General features: G+C 38.6%; 2 protein-coding genes across 3 annotated transcripts in view; both read left to right on the plus strand.

Moving 5' to 3' along the window:
* The window catches only part of SGK3 (serum/glucocorticoid regulated kinase family member 3), a 149167-nt gene extending 146664 nt beyond the window's left edge, over positions 1-2503 (plus strand). Inside the window, exon 19 of the mRNA XM_058699734.1 lies at positions 2150-2503. The gene's annotated coding sequence lies outside the window, so the exon portion shown is untranslated. The remainder of the gene's footprint in view (positions 1-2149) is intronic.
* A 40-nt stretch (positions 2504-2543) lies between these two features.
* The window catches only part of MCMDC2 (minichromosome maintenance domain containing 2), a 52540-nt gene continuing 38485 nt past the window's right edge, over positions 2544-16598 (plus strand). For both annotated transcript variants that reach the window (XM_058699728.1, XM_058699729.1), the window contains exon 1: positions 2544-2671. The gene's annotated coding sequence lies outside the window, so the exon portion shown is untranslated. The remainder of the gene's footprint in view (positions 2672-16598) is intronic.

The raw sequence follows: 16598 nt of genomic DNA on the forward strand, positions 1-16598 counted from the left end.
AAAAACTAAAGGCAAAGAGGTGAAAATAGCACAACCTGAGGCATGTAAGCATATAAGAATGCACAACAGGGACTTCCAGTTTCCCCTGTAAAGTGCTTAGAAGCTGCCAAGTGAAAAACTGAACAGACTGAATCATCAACTCTTCTTGGATACAGAAGAAGAGAGAGGACACAGGGCAAACTGCTACCCCTAACACTGGGGAGATGGGTGAATATAGAGAGTTGGAACTTACTGGAGCAGAGACTCAAACACTGTGGGAGCCAGTGCAGGAGTAAGAAAACCTGAACTAGATTTAACAAATTGCTGGAGGCTAAGTGTAGACCACTGAGAGTTCAAAAGTCCAGGGGGACCCAGTCTTAGGGATCCCTTCAGTTTTGTGAAATTGACCACCTAGCTTCTCACAATAAATATTGGGGAAAAAAATCTCTTGTGCTTCCGGCAGGAGGAGAAAAGGGACAATTTTCTGTCTTTTTTAAAGAATGCAAGCAAAGGAGGGCAAAGTGAGGGGGACAGAGGATCTGAAGCAGGCTCTGTGCTGACAGCAGTGAGCCCAATGTGGGGCTTGAACTCACAAACTGTGAGATGAAAACCTGAGCTGAAGTTGGACGCCCAACCAACTGAGCAACCCAGGTGCCCCAGGGACAATTTTCAAATATGCCAGGATATTCTGGTCTTCTCCTAACTTTAGGAAAAACTAGTTAATCAGAATGTCACCTCCAGGGGTTTTCTCAGAGTCTAACAGAGACTAATGTACCAGAAGGAAAGTACCAAACTTATAGTTGGTTCAACTCTTATGTGTAGGAGAAGGGACCCAAGTTCAGTCCACTCCACCCACTCTGTCCCACCTAATGAGGGAGAAAAAAATCTAAGAAAAACACTTGTTAAGTTTGTCCAGAGGCATGGGTTTACTAAAATAAGGACCTATCAAAAGGAGCATAGAACACTTCCCCTTCCACTATACCACATTGCCACATTTTAAAAGACCTATTTGTAGCACTTCTTTTTACCCACTACATCATATCTGGCTACCAAGAAAAATTACAAGGCATAGTAAAAGGCAAAGAGCAAAACAAAACAACAAAAAAACCCCACAAATTACAATTTGAATAGATACAGCATCAGAAACAGACATGGCAGGATGTTGGAATTATCAGACCATGAGTTTTAAAAAATTATGTTTAATATGTTTAGGGCCCAAATCGATAAAGCAAGAATAGATGGGTTATGTAAGCAAAGAGAAGGAAATCATAAGACTAAAGAGAAATGCTGGAGATTTAAACAACAAAAACTGACAAATGAGAAATACCTTTCATGAGCTTATTAGTATACTGGACATGGCTGAGGAAAGAATCTCTGAGCTTGAGGTTATTTCAGTGAAAATCTCCAAAGCTGAAAAGCAAAGAGAACAAAGACTGAAGAAAACAGAACCATTATCTAGGGACAGTGGGACAACTACAAAAGGTTTGTAAGTACATGTATAGAAATACCAGAGGGACAAGAAAGAGAAAGAAAGAAAAAATATTTGAAGTTATGACAGAATTTTCCCAAATTAATATCAGACACCAAACCATGGATTGAAGAAGCTCAGGATTACCAAGTAAGATAAATACCAAAAAATTATACTGAGGCATGTCATTTTCAAACTTCAGAAAATCAAAGATAATGAAAACAACCTGAAAGAAACTGGAGGAAAAACATTATAGAGGAACAAAGATAAGAATTACACCTGACTTGTGCCTAGGTGGCTCAGTTAAGTGTCCAACTCTTGATTTCAGCTCAGGTCATGATCTCACAATTTGTAGGATCAAGCCCAAAGTCAGTCTGTGCGTTGACAATGCAGAGCCTGCTTGTGATTCTCTCTCCCTCTCTCTCTGACCTTCACCCCTCCCCCTCTCTCAAAATAAATAAACATTTAAGGAAAAAAAAAGAATTACACCTGATTTGTCATCAGAAATCCTGCAAGCAAGAAGAATGGAGTGAAAGTGCTGAGAGAGGGGCACCTGCCAGGCTCAGTCAGTCGAGCATGCAACTTTTGATCTGTGGGCTGTGAGTTTGAGCCCCACATTGGGTGTAGATATTACTTAAAAGTAAAATCTTTTGGGGGCACCTGGGTGTGTCAGTCGTTTAAGTGTCCAACTCTTGATTTCAGCTCAGGTCATAATCTCACAGTTCATGGGATCAAGCTCCGCATTGGACTCTGTGCTAGCAGCACGAAACCTGCTTCAGATCCTCTGTCTCCCTCTCTCTCTCTCTGCCCCTCCCCTGCTCATTCTCTGTCAAAAATAAACAAACTTTAAAAAATAAAAAAAATTTTAAAAGATGGGGGTGCCTGGGTGGCTCAGTCAGTTGAGCATCCAACTTCAGCTCAGGTCATGATCTCGTGGTTCATGAGTTTGAGCCCCACACTGGGCTCACTGCTGTCAGAGCCTGCTTTGGATTCTCTGTCTCCCCTTCTTTCTTTGCCCCTCCCCCGCTTGCTCTCTCTCTCTCTCTCTTTCAAACATAAATGTTTTTAGGAGGAGCCAAGATGGTGGAACAGCACGGAAGTTTTTTGTGTGTCTTGCGTCCATGAATTACAGCCAGACCAACACTAAACCATCCTGCACACCTAGAAAACTGATCTGAGGATTAACACAACAATCTGCACAACCTGAAGCACAGAATTCAGCAGGTATGCGGTGTGGAGAGGTGAACTTGGGGAGAGAGAACCTGTGGAGGGCAGGGAGCCGCTTTTGCCTGAGGAGAGAGGATGGAGATGGGGGTGGGGGTAGAATATGGGAAAAGCACCCCTCCCCAAAAGGAGCTGGAGAGAAAGTGGAAAATTGAAAATAGCCACAGGGACTGAAAAAGGGAGAAACAAAAAGGGAGAGGGTTTAAATTCCATTAAGACTATAAACGGGGAGCACAGAGAGTCTGCAACTCCAGAGCTTGATACCTGATGGTGGTCTGGTGGGAAGGGTGAATCCCCAGGAGTAGAGTGGGGACAGTGAGGTTCTCAGGCCACACGGGGAGAAGCAGTTCCACTGCTGGAAAGACATTTGGTAGAGGCTGTGAGGCCACCTGGGCCCAGCAGACCCCAGAGAAAAGTCACATTTGCTGGTGCTGGAACAAGGTCGTTGGGGGCGAAGGCTGGTGCCAGATGTGTGTTGTGATTCTCCATAATCCCTGAGGCACTGCTGCTACACTGTCTCGTGAACTTTTTCCAGGGCAGGCTGGTACCTGGCCACAGTTTCTGGGCATCGGCAGCAGCACGGTCCCACAAGCATTCCTGGGTGTGAATGACACCCAGCCATTGCTCTGTGAGACCCTCCACAGAGGACTGGAATGGATCAAAGCCGCGGTCCCTCAGGAGTGGGGTGGGGCTGGGAAGGCAGCCACATCTGAGACAAAACTCAGGAGGGAGGTGCTGCCTGGGGCTTGGTCACTGACAGTGTGGAAGCAGGGAGTGGACAGAAGCCAAAAATGAAGGACAGGTGCGTGATTGTTGATGGGGAGAACAGAGTTCTGAAACTAGAGACTGGGTAGCTGGGTGATACCATTTTCACTGCTCCTGCTCATGCACATATGCACCTACAAGCGCCACAACAATCCACCCCAGGAGGCTAGCAGAGCCATCTAGTGGAGAACAGAGCCATTACACTAAACCCCACCCAACTGGGCCAACCTTGCTCTTCAAGAACACAAGTCTCACCACCTGTTTAGTTTATGGGCTATAAAGTACTTCATAGTTTGACTCCTAGGGGAAAATGAAGTAATTTCAGTCGTATTTCAGTCTGTTAGCTGGTCCAACTATTCAATTTTCTTTCTTTTTTTTTTCAATTTTTATTAAAAATATTTTTCTTTAATTTTTTTCTACTATATTTTTTCTACTGTATATTTTTCTACTATATTTTGTGTAATTTTTTTCAAATTCTATTTTACTTCCATCATTTAATTTTAGTCTACTTCAGTGTATTCATTTTTTCAAGTTTTCAAACGATTTCCTTTTTTTTTTTTCTTTTTCCCTTTTTTTCTCTAATCTATCAAGCCACTTTCAACACCCAGACCAAAACACACCTAGGAACTAGCACCATTTATTTTATTTATTTTGTGTGCGTGTGTTTTTTATTTTTTAATTTTAATATTTTTTAACTTTTAATATTTTTAAATTGTAATTTTTTCTACCTCATTAATTCCTTTTCTCCCTTCAAAATGATGAAATGAAGGAATTCACTCCAAAAGAAAGAGCAGGAAGAAACGACAGCCAGGTACTTAACCAACACAGATACAAGCAAGATGTCTGAACCAGAATTTAGAATCATGATAATAAGAATACTAGCTGGAGTCAAAATTAGATTAGACTCCTTTCTGTGGAGATAAAAGAAGTAAAAGCTAGTCAGAATAAAATAAAAAGTGCTTTAACTGAGCTGCAATCTTGAATGGATGCCGTGGCAGCAAGGATGGATGAGGCAGAACAGAGAAACAGTGATATAGAAGACAAACTTATGGAGAATAATGAAGTGGAAAAAAAGAGGGAGATTAAGGCAAAAGAGCACGATTTAAGAATTAGAGAAATCAGTGACTCATTAAAAAGGAACAACCTCAGAATCATAGGGGTCCCAGAAGAGGAAGAGAGAGAAATAGGGGTAGAAAGGATATGTAAGCAAATCATAGTGGAAAACTTTCCTAACCTGGGGAAAGACACAGACATCAAAATCCAGGAAGCACAGAGGATCCTCATTAGATTCAACAAAAACCGACCATCAACAAAGTGTATCATAGTCAAATTCACAAAATACTCAGGCAAGGAGAGAATCATGAAAGCAGCAAGGGAAAAGTTCTTAACCTACAAGGGAAGAGAGATCAGGTTTGCAACAGACCTATCCACAGAAACTTGGCAGGCCAGAAAGGAGTGGCAGGATATATTCAATGTGCTGAATCAGGAAAATATGCAGCCAAGAATTCTTTATACAGCAAGGCTGTCATTCAAAATGGAGAGATACAAAGTATCCCAGACAAAAATTAAGGGAGTTTGTGACCACTAAACCAGCCCTGCAAGAAATTTTAAGGGGGACTCTCTGAGAGGTGAAAAGATGAAAAAATAAATAAATAAATACCAAAAGTAACAAAGACTAAAAAGGACCAGAGAACACCACCAGAAACTCCAACTCTACAAGCAACATACTTGCAATAAATTCATATCTTTCAATACTCACTCTAAACATCAATGGACTCAACGCTCCAATCAAAAGACATAGGGTAACAGAATGGATAAGAAAACAAGATCCATCTATGTGCTGTTTACAAGAGACCCACTTTAGACCTAAAGACACCTTCAGATTGAAAGTAAGGGGATGGAGAACCATCTATCATACTAATGGTCAACAAAAGAAAACCGGAGTAGCCATATATATATCAGACAATCTAGACTTTAAAATAAAGACTGTATCAAGAGATGCAGAAAGGCATTACATCATAATCAAGGGGTTTATCCACCAAGAAAACCTAACAATTGTAAACATTTATGTGCCAAAAGTGGAAGTACCCAAATATATAAATCAATCACAAATATAAAGAAATTCATCGGTAGTAATACCATAATAGTAGGAGACTTCAACACACCACTCACAGCAATGGACAGATCATCTAATCAAAAAATCAATAAGGAAACAATGGTTTTGAATGACACACTGGACCAGATGGACTTAACAGATATATTCAGAACATTTCATCCTAAAGCAGCAGAATATACATTCTTCTCCAGTGAACATGGAACGTTCTCCAGAATAGACCACATACTGGGACACAAATCAGCCATCAGCAAGTACAAAAAGATCGAGATCATACCGTGCGTATTTTCAGACCACAACACTATGAAACTAGAAATCAACCACAAGAAAAAATTTGGAAAGGTAACAAATACTTGGAGACTAAAGAACATCCTACTAAAGAATAAATGGGCTAACCAAGAAGTTAAAGAGGAAATTAAAAATTATATGGAAGCCAATGAAAATGATAACACCACAACGCAAAACCCCTGGGACGCAGCAAAGGTAGTCATAAGAGGAAAGTATATAGCAATTCAGGCCTTCCTAAAGAAAGAAGAAAGATCTCAGATATACATCCTAACCTTACACCTTAAAGAGCAAGAAAAAGAGCAGCAAATAAAACCCCAAAGTAGCAGAAGACAGGAAATAATAAAGATGAGAGCAGAAATTAATGCTATCGAAACAGATCAATGAAACCAGAAGCTGGTTCTTTGAAATAATTAACAAAATTGATAAAACACTAGCCAGTTGATGAAAAAAAAAAAGGAAAGGACCCAAATACATAAAATCAAGAGTGAAAGAGGAGAGATCACAACCAACAGAAGAAATAAAAACAATAATAAGACAATATTATGAACAATTATATGCCAATAAAATGGGCAATCTGGAAGAAATGGACAAATTCCTAGAGACATATACACTACCAAAACTGAAACAGGCAGAAATAGATTTGAATGGACCCATAACCAGTAAAGAAATCGAATTAGTAACCAAAAATCTGCCAGAAAACAAGAGTCCAGGGCCAGATGGCTTTCCAGGGGAATTCTACCAAACATTCAAGGAAGAGTTAACACCTATTCTCTTGAAGCTGTTCTAAAAAAGAGAAATGGAAGGAAAAGTTCTAGACTCTTTCTATGAAGCCAGCATTACCTTGATTCAAAAATCAGACAGAGACCCCACTAAAAAGGAGGATTATAGACCAATTTCCCTGATGAACATGGATGCAAAAATCCTCAACAAGATATTAGCCAACCGGATCCAACAATACATTATAAAAATTATTCACCACGACCAAGTGGGATTTATACCTGGGATGCAGGGCTGGTTCAATATCTGCAAAACAATTAATGTGATTCATCACATCAATAAAAGAAAGGACAAGAACCATATAATCCTCTCAATAAATGCAGAGAAAGCATTTGACAAAATACAGCATCCTTTCTTGATAAAAACCCTCAAGAAAGTAGGGATAGAAGGAGCATACCTTGAGATCATAAAAGCCATATATGAACGACCCAGCGCCAATATCATCCTCAATGGGGAAAAACTGAGAGCTCTCCCCCTAAGGTCAGGAACAAGACAGGGATGTCCACTCTCGCCACTGCTACTCAACAGTATTGGAAGTCTTAGCCCCTGCAATCAGACAACACAAAGAAATAAAAGCATCCAAATTGGCCAGGAGGAGGTCAAACTTTCACTCTTCACAGATGACATGATATTCTACATGGAAAACCCAAAAGATTCCACCAAAAAACTGCTAGAACTGATTCATGAATTCAGCAAAGTTGCAGGATATAAAGTCAATGCACAGAAATCTGTTGCATTCTTATTCACCAACAATGAAGCAACAGAAAGAGAAATCAAGGAATCAATCTCATTTACAATTCCACATAAAATACCTAGGAATAAATCTAACCAAAGAGGTGAAAAATCTATACACTGAAAACTATAGAAAGCTTATGAAAGAAATTGAAGAAGACACAAAAAAATGGAAAAAGATTCCATGCTCCTGGATAGGAAGAACAAATATTGTTAAAATGTTGATACTACCCAAGGCAATCTACATATTCAATGCAATCCCTATCAAAATAACAGCAGCCTTCTTCACAGAGCTAGAACAAATAATCCTAAAATTTGTATGGAATCAGAAAAGACCCCGAATAGCCAAAGCAATCTTGAAAAAGAAAACCAAAGCAGGAGGCATCACAATCCTGGACTTCAAGCTGTATTACAAAGCTGTAATCATTAAGACAGTATGGTATTGGCACAAGAACAGACACTCAGATCAATGGAACAGAGTAGAGAACTCAGAAATGGACCACAATCCTGAGAAACTTAACAGAAACCCATGGAGGAGGGGAAGGAAAAAAAAAAAAAAAAAAGAGGTTAGAGTGGGAGAGAGCCAAAGCATAAGAGACTCTTAAAAACTGAGAACAAACTGAGGGTTGATGGGGGTGGGAGGGAGGGGAGGGTGGGTGATGGGTATTGAGGAGGGCACCTTTTGGGATGAGCACTGGGTGTTGTATGGAAACCAATTTGACAATAAATTTCATATATTGAATAAATAAATAAATAAATAAATAAATAAATAAATAAATAAATAAATAAGAAATGGACCCACAAACGTGTGGCCAACTAATCTTTGACAAAGCAGAAAAGAATGGCCAATGGAATAAAGACAGTCTCTTCATCTCTTCAGCAAGTGGTGCTGGGAAAATTGGACAGCGACATGCAGAAAAATGAACCTGGACCACTTTCTTACACCATACACACAAAAAAAACCTCAAAATGGATGAAAGACATAAATGTAAGATAAGACAGGAAGCCATCAAAATCTTTGAGGAGAAAGCAGGCAAAAACCTCTTTGATCTTGGCCACAGCAACTTCTAACTCAACACGTCTCCAGAGGCAAGGGAAACAAGAGAAAAAATGAACTATTGGGACCTCATCAAAATAAAAAGCTTCTGCATAGCAAAGGAAACAATCAGCAAAACTAAAAGGCAACCGACAGAATGGGAGAAGATATTTGCAAGCGACATATCAGATAAAGGGTTAGTATACAAAATCTATAAAGAACTTCTCAAACTCAACACCCAAAAAACAAATAATCCAGTGAAGAAATGGGTAAAAGACATAGACACTTCTCCAAAGAAGACATCCAGATGGCCAACTGACACATGAAAAAATGTTCAACATCACTCATCCTCAGGGAAATACAAATCAAACCACAATGAGATACCACCTGACACCTGTCAGAATGGCTAACATTAACAACTCAGGCAACAACAGATGTAGGCTAGGATGTGGAGAAAGAGGATCTCTTCTGTATTGCTGGTAGGAATGCAAACTGGTGCAACCCCTCTGGAAAACCGTATGGAGGTTCCTCAGGAAATTAAAACTAGAACTACCCTATGACCCAGAAATTGCAGTACTAGGTATTTAGTCAAGGGATACAGATGTACTGTTTCAAAGGGACATTTGCACCCCAATGTTTATAGCAGTGCTATCAACAATAGCCAAAGTATGGAAAGAGCTCAAATGTCCATTGATGGATGAATGGATAAAGAAGATGTGGTATACACACACACACACACACACACACACACACACACACAAAGGAGTATTACTTGGCAATCAAAAAGAATGAAATCTTGCCATTTGCAACTACATGGAGGGAACTGGAGGGTATTATGCTAAGTGAAATTAGTCAGAGAAAGACAAAAATCATGTGACTTCACCCATGTGAGGACTTTAAGAGACAAAACAGGTGAACATAAGGGAAGGAAAACAAAAATAATATAAAAACAGGAAGAGGAATAAAACAAGAGACTCTTAAATATGTAGAACAAACAGGGGGTTATGGAGGGGTTGTGGGAAGGGGTATGGGCTAAATGGATAAGGGGCATAAGGAATCTTCTCCTGAAATCATTGTTGAACTATATGCTACCTAATTTGGATGTAAGTTTAAAAAGATATACTTATAAAATAAAAAAAAAAAACACAGAAGAGACAGAGAATAAACATCTGGGTTTTGATTGAAAAAAAAACATTAAAAAATTTTTTTTTAAAGTTAAAAAAAGTGCTGAGAAAAAAAAGAAACAACCCTACCAGCCTGGAATTCTGTACCCTATCAAATTATCCTTCAAAAGTGAAGTAGAAATGAAGACTTTCTTAGACAAAAATTGAGGTAATTTTTTTCCCATAGACCTGCTTTGCAAGTAATGTTGAAAGAAGTTCTTTAGAGCAAAAGAGAGTAACATAGGTTAGAAATTCAGATTTACATAAAGAAAGAAATAGCATTGGGGCACCTGGGTGACTCAACCAGTTGAGCATCTGATTCCAGTTCAGGTCATGAGCTCATGGTTCTTGAGTTTAAGCCCCACACTGGGATCACTGCTGCCAGCAGGAAGAGCCTGGTTCCAGTCCTCTGTCCCTCGCTCTGTGCCCCTCCCCACCTGCACCCTCTCAAAGATAAATAAAACATTAAAAAAAAAAAAAAAAGAATAGCTTCACAGAAAGAATAAAAGAATGTGAAATAAAACTTATTTTTATTCTTTTTTTTTTTTAATGTTTATTTTTGAGAGAGAGAGTGACACAGAGCACAAGCAGGGGAGTGGCAGAGAAAGAGAGAGAGACACAGAATCCAAAGCAGGCTCCAGGCTTCAAGCTGTCAGCACATAGCCCCACTCAGACCCCAACCCATGCACTGCGAGATCATGACTGAGTGAAATCAGAAGCTCAACCAAGTGAACCACCCAGGTGCCTTATTCTTATTCTTAATTGATCTAACAGATAACAGTTTGTTCAAAATAGTAGCAACAATGTATTTGATAATATGCATATGTATAATATACATATGCTTATTTATGCCTTTAGATAAGTAAAATGAATGACGTCAATGATACAAGAGACAGAAGGGAAGAAGTCAGATTATTTTGTTATTATAAGATACTCATACTGAGGTACTTCACTGTACTGTGAAGCAGTACAGTGTTATTTAAACATGAATTTGGATTAGTTGTAAATGAGTATTGCAAACTCTAGGGCAATCAGTATAAAAAGAGGGGAAAAAAGAAGTATAGCTGGTATGCTAAAAAAAATGGAATCAGTTAAAATCACAAAAGGCAGAAAAAGAATAGAAAACAAAAATAAGAACAAGGAAAAGGCAACAAATAGAAAATAGTAACAAATATGGTTAAGTATTAATCCAATATATCAATAATCACTTTAAACATAAATGGCCTAAATGCACAGATTGTCAGAGTAGATTAAAAAAAACAAACTAGATTCAACTATATGTTGTCTATAAGGAGTTTACTTTAAATATAAAGACACATACAACCAATTAAAAGTAAATGGATGGACCCTCCCCCGTTCATGCTCTGTCTCTGTCTGTCCCAAAAATAAATAAAAAACATTAAAAAAAAAAAATTAAAAAAAAAAAAAAGTAAATGGATGGAGAAAACTACACCATGCTAACACTAACCAAAAGAAAGCAGGAGTAACTATATATTAACTTCAGACACAGCAGATTTCAAAGTAAAGACATTTATCAGGGATAAAGAAGGGAATTACATAATGATAAAGGAGTCAATTCTCCAGTATGACATAACAGTCTTTAATGTAAATGTTCCTAACAAAAGAGTGTCACATTACATTAGGCAAAAACTGACAGAACTGCAAGGAGAGACAGATGAATCCACTATCATAGTTGGAGACTTCAACACCCCTTTCTCAGAAATGGACAGATCCAGCAGGCAGGAAATCAGTGAGAACATAGTTGAACTCAAAAACACCATCAATCCACTGGATGCAATTGACATCTATAGACTATTTCATCCAACAACAGTAGAATACATTCTTCTCCAGCTCACATGAAGCATTCGCCCATATAGACCAAATTCCGGGCCATAAAACACACCTTGCCAAATTTATAAGTATAGAAATCATACAATGTCTGCTCTAAAACCACAAGTAAACTAAAAATTAATAACATAACCAAAATAGATGGAGATTAAACAACACACTTATAAATAACACATGAATCAAAGAAGAAATTTCAAGAGAAACTTTAAAATATTTTGAACTAAATGAAAATGAAAACACAACTTACTGAAATGTGTGGGATATAATGAAGACAGTGCTAAAAGGAAAATTTATAGCATTGGATACATATATTAGAAAAGAAGAAAGATCCAAAATCAATAATCTAAGTTTCTACCTGAGGAAACAATGGAAAGAAGCACGTAAGCAGAAGAAAAGAAATAATAAAAATGACAGCAGAAATCAATGAAATTGAAAACAGGAAATCAACAGAGAAAATCAATAAAACCAGAAGCTGATTCTGTGAAAAAAACCAATAAAGTTGATAAGCCTCTAATCAGGCTAACTAAGAAAAGGAAAGAGGGATGCCTGGGTAGCTCAATCAGTTGAGTGTCCCTTGATTTCTGCTTAGGTTGTGATCCAGTGTCATGGAATTGAGCCCCATATTAGGCTCAGTGCTCAGCACAGAGCCTGCTTGGGATTCTCAGTCTCTCTCTCCCTGTGCCCCTCATCCCCACTCACATGTTCTCTCTCTCTCTAAAAATAAATAAATAAATAAATAAATAAATAAATAAATAAATAAATAATTTGTGATGTTCAGTTATATTCTATAATAATAAAGTGTAAGTATTTACAGCAATGTAACAATGAGAAGCAATGAAATTTTGGGGCACCTGGGTGAATCAGTTGGTTGAGTGTCCTACTTTGGCTCAGTCATGATTTCTGGGTCTGTGAGTTTGATCCCCGTGTCAGGCTCTGTGCTGACAGCTCAGAAACTAGAGCCTGCTTGGGATTCTCTGTCTCCCTCTCTCTCTGACCCTCCCCCACTCATATTCTGTCTCTCTCTTTCTCAAAAATGAATAAACGTTAAAAAAATCAAAAAGAAGCAATGAAATTTTGACTTTTGATATCATCATTTTCAGAGAGTTTGCAACGTGCAGTAATGCACTGAATACTTAAGATTTTAAATGCTATTCTTATGTTTAATATATTTTAAATATTGTATTAAATATGTAAAAACCTATTAGGTTTTCCTGGGCTTGGTTGATATAAAACTCCATTATTACTTTGTTATGGAAATGAATTGTTTTGGTTAACTGATTAACCAAGACCTTAATATATATATGAGTACCTTTTTGTGAATTGATTCTATCTTAAAATATAACGCCATCACCAGAACTTTCCATCTAAAATAGTATCCATAACCACAGAATTGTTGTACAAAAGTTTTAACATCATTTGCTGTTACAAGTTGATTTAGGCTCCAGCAAAGCATTTTTATCACCTCAACACTAACAAAGATTATATTCCCCCAGAAAAACAAACTGAGGTGTTTTATCAACCCTAGTAAATATTGAAAAGAATGGCTTCAATTACTTTTATTCCACCACCTAGGTCCTCTTCAAACCATGGAATACATGAGGACAGGTAACTGTACCAAGTAATGTTGCAGGATTTTATTCCTCAATACCCAGAATTCGTTGTCTCGCCGATTCAAAGAATGAAGAAGTGGACACAAAATGAGAAGCAGGCAAAAGTTTATTCAAGTATAAGATTAGAAAGTAAGAATAGTAGGAAAGCTCTCTTTACAGAGAGGGGACATTCAAAAATGAATGCCCAAGGCCTATAGGCAAGGGTCGTTGTTTTATAAGGTTGTGGTCAGCCCTCCTGTTCCTCTTCCCTTCCCCCTTGTTCCTTGTTGCCTTCTACCCTTATTGGCTGTATAACTCTAGGTGCTGGGTTGTCCATTTCTGATTGGCTCATTTCCATTGTATGAGGGGTGGTGTATGGCCAAACTGTTCCTTGTGGGTCATAGGTTTTATGGTCTACTTATTTTTAGTCCTGTCTTTTGTCAAATTCCTGAGGGAACCTGAGGAGGAGTAGGTGGTGTCTGTTACATTCTTAAGATGAACCTTCTTGCCTGGGGGAGGAGGAGTGGTTTTGCTGTGGTCAAACACTCCCAGCATTGTTCCAAAACAGGTCTTTCCCCACCCAGAGACCTCAGGTCCTAATCCTTTCTCTTTCTGCCTATTTTATCCTTTTATATTTTGTATTTGTTTCCTATCATAGTAATACTAATGGGGAAGGAGTCAGCACAAGTTTTAAGTTTGTTTGGTAACAGCTTTATTGAGATTAGTTCCAATACCATACAATTCACCAATTTAAAGTGTACAATTCACTGGCTTTTAGGTTTTTGAGTCATGCAACTAACACTACAATCAATTTTAGAACATTGTCATCACCTCAAAAAGAAATCTTAAATGGTTGGATAAACCAAATGCCATATATACATACAATGGAATATTATTCCATCTTGAAAAGTTAGGAAATGCTACAACATAGATGAACCTTGAAGACATTTTGCTAAGTGAAATAAGCCAGTCACAAAAAGTTAAGGACCTCACTTATATGAGGCTCCTACTAGAGTAGTCAAATTCATGGACACAGAAGGTAGAATGGTGGTTGTCAAGATCTGATAGAAGGTGGTAGGTGTGGTGGGGTGGGTAAAGGGAGTTACTATTTTATGGGTATAGAGTTTCATTTTATTTTATGTTGTGTATATTTTACCACAATTAAAAAAAAAATCTGGGGCACCTGGGTGGCTCAGTCAGTTAAGCGTCCAACTCTTGATTTCAGCTCGGGTCATGATCTCACAGTTAGTGATTTCGAGCCCTGATTGGGCTGTGTGCTGACAGCACAGAGTTGGCTTGCGATTCTTTCTCCCTCTGCCCCTCCCCCACTTGAGGGCGCTTATGCCAGCAGGCAATACACTTTCTCTCTCATAATAAATAAATAAACATTTAAAAACCTGTTTATATAAATAGAAATCCTATACCCATTAGCAGTCAGTCTCCATTTCCCCTCAAGTCTAAGCAAACACTAATGTACTTTCTGTACAGATTTGCCTATTCTAGACATTTCATACAAACGGAATCATACAATACTTGACCTTTTATTTCTGGCTTGCTTTGCTTTGCATAGTGTTTTCAAAGCTTTCATCCATGTTGCAGCATGTATTAGTACACCATTCCTTTTAAAGGTCAAATAACATCCCATTATAGGGATATACCACATTTTATTTATCTATTTATCACTTGTTTCCACTTTTGGGCTATTATGAGTAATACCATGAACATTTTATGTGTTAGTCTTCATGTGAACATATGTTTTAAACCCCCTCATTATACGTGGCAGGGACTTGTTTGATCATATAGTAATCCCGCCTTTGAGGTAGTCCCAGAATGTTTTCCAAATTGATTACACCATTTTGCATTCCCAGCAGGAGAGTTCTCAGTAAACAAACAAACAACCATGGACACCCTTGGTTGTGTTCAAAACTTTGGTTGTTGTTAAAACAAGAACTAGCAAAAGTTTGTTATCTTTCTCCCTCTTTTTTGCCTTGCAGCGAGGGATGCATGATGATTTAATTAAAGGAGGTGGAGGATGACCCGGTAATCACCCTGGCTAAGCGTTGCGGGGGCTGCGGGGGGGGGCGGGGGGGGGGAGGGGGGCGGTCCCAGCAGCCCTCGCGCAACTAATATCACAGAGGTGAGCGCATGCGCGCGAGGATCACTTTGTGTGTTCGTCCTCAGGTGGCGCTCGCCTGGTTCAGCTCGGTGCGTGAGGAGAGGGTTCGGCTGCTGATGTGGGTGAGAGAGGTCGTGGATCCCAGACTGTGAGGCCAGATTCGCTTTTATCTGCTTTGTGAGGTGTTTTTCTGCTGACGTGGCAGGGGGAGAAGACCTGACCTCCTTTGCCTATTCTAAGTGAACTAACCCTTGAGTTCTTTGGAGTATGAGAACATTTGTAGAATTTTATCCCCGTTCGTTTATTTAATGCTTTTTCACTGGCTTCCATGTCGTGTCTCTACTTTTCCTTTCCAAAAAGTGCATCCACTCCCAGGACTTCTGCTTTACACAGGTGATACCCAGAGCTTTGTCTCTAGCTTTTTTTCTTTTTTTTTTTTTCCCCTAAGCTGCTAAAGTCCAGGCCCTGATTTACGTGGTCCTAGTGCTTATATATATCTGGGTGGCCTAAGAAGCCATCAGAATTAGAACATCTCAAATGAACTTTGCATTATCATTTTCCTACTCTTTTTCGGGGTCCCATATTTCCGTTAGAGCAGCATCAGCCACACCCATTTTGAAAACTCACAGGCTGGTCGCCATGAAATCTTTAAAAGTCTAGAATACATCTGCTCCAGTTCATTTCATTCCTAATGCCCTAGATTGGGCCGTACATCTCTTAGAACTATATCAGTAGCTAGAAACTGATTATCATCTCTTCCTCTATCCAACCCATATTCCACAATAGCAGTAGGCATTGATTACCAACACAAAAATCTGACCATATTTTTCCCTGTTAAAAACTTTGATGGATTTTTTTTTTTTTGCCTGTGTAATCAAAATGGACTTCAAACAGTTATAATCTGATTGAGACTCACCCAATCGTTTCATTATCAATGGACTCTCTTCATTCAGCCCCAGAAACCTTATGTTCGGATGAAGCACAGATGAAATGTTCTGAACACAACATATACTTTAAGATCATTGTATTTATGACCACTGAGAAACTCTGAACTTTTCCCCCTATATAATAGCAAAAGGACAGTCTCAATTACTTTACTTTGGTAAGTGGCCTGAGTTCCAAGTAGTAGGGGTATGGATTCAGTAGTGTAGATCTATTGGTTACCCCTGTCTTTGGAAAAGTCCTCCTGTCTTCACCTCTCCTCCAATTAAATCTTTATCAAATGCCACCTTTAAAGTAGAATTCATTGCTTTTTCCCTATGACCCACTGTATTAAATCAAAATGTCCTATACCAATAGAAAACATTATGACCCCTACACAAGGACGATGCTGTTTTAGGAACTATTTAATACATCATGTTTCTTTTGTACTCCTTAGTACATTAATATTTCTTTTATAGCAAGTTTATAGTAAGTTTTTTACATGTCCATCATCCCTTTCTGTACTTTCTGAACAATAGGAATCATATTTTACTCATCTTTGTAGCTCCAGTGCCTATG

The sequence above is a fragment of the Neofelis nebulosa genome, chromosome 14 (assembly GCF_028018385.1).
Source record: "Neofelis nebulosa isolate mNeoNeb1 chromosome 14, mNeoNeb1.pri, whole genome shotgun sequence".
In the NCBI taxonomy this organism is placed as follows: domain Eukaryota; kingdom Metazoa; phylum Chordata; class Mammalia; order Carnivora; family Felidae; genus Neofelis; species Neofelis nebulosa.